Source organism: Bison bison, unplaced genomic scaffold (assembly GCF_000754665.1).
Source record: "Bison bison bison isolate TAMUID 2011002044 unplaced genomic scaffold, Bison_UMD1.0 scf7180017859153, whole genome shotgun sequence".
Lineage (NCBI taxonomy): Eukaryota > Metazoa > Chordata > Mammalia > Artiodactyla > Bovidae > Bison > Bison bison.
In genome coordinates this window covers 63,886-64,687 of record NW_011489725.1, presented here as the reverse complement: position 1 = coordinate 64,687, position 802 = coordinate 63,886, and positions in this window count along the sequence as shown.

The window sequence follows — 802 nt, the reverse complement described above, 5'->3', positions numbered from 1 at the left end:
GGAGCCGACTGGCCGCCAGGCGGCAGTGGCCGCTCAGGAAGCGGGGCAGTGGGCGGCGCTTCCTCTCCAGCCACCTGGGCGCAGGTGCGTCCCCCACCCCCCGCCCGCGCCGGCGCACCTGGGCGCCCCGGGACCGCGGGGCCGGGCCTCCGCGGGATGTCTCCCCGCTCAGCGGCACCCGCTTCTGCTCTTAAACAGGTCGAACCTGTCTCGAGTTCACTGAGAAAACAGGTTAAGAGCACGCTGTGTGAACCCTGGAGGGTTCCGCGGAGCAGCGGGGCCCGGTGGAAACGCCCCCATGATCTCAAATTTCCGGGTCCTGCGCCAGAAGGCTCGGGCACAGGCATCGTCGTCAGGAAGGACGGATAAAAAGTGTGCTGGGCTTGGCCTATACTGACCCGTTGAAACCCCACAACTGCTTCCGATTGTCTGAGCTACCTGGGTTACCCTCCTTTCACAGACAAGGAAACTGAGGCCCAGACAAGTCGTGACTAGCTGGAGCCCACATCTTAGTAGGTGCCCAACAGAGACTTTATCTTTTGGGTTCCCAAAATCACTGCAGATGGTGACTGCAGCCATGAAATTAAAAAATGCTTGCTTCTTGGAAGAAAAGCTATGACTAACTAGGCAGTATATTAAAAAGCAGAGACATTACTTTGCCAACAAAGGTCCATCTAGTCAAAGTTATGGTTTTTCCAGTAATCATGTATGGATGTGAGAGTTGGACCATAAAGAAAGCTGAGCACTGAAGAATTGATGTTCTTTAACTGTGGTGTTGGAGAAGACTGTTGAGAGTCCCTGG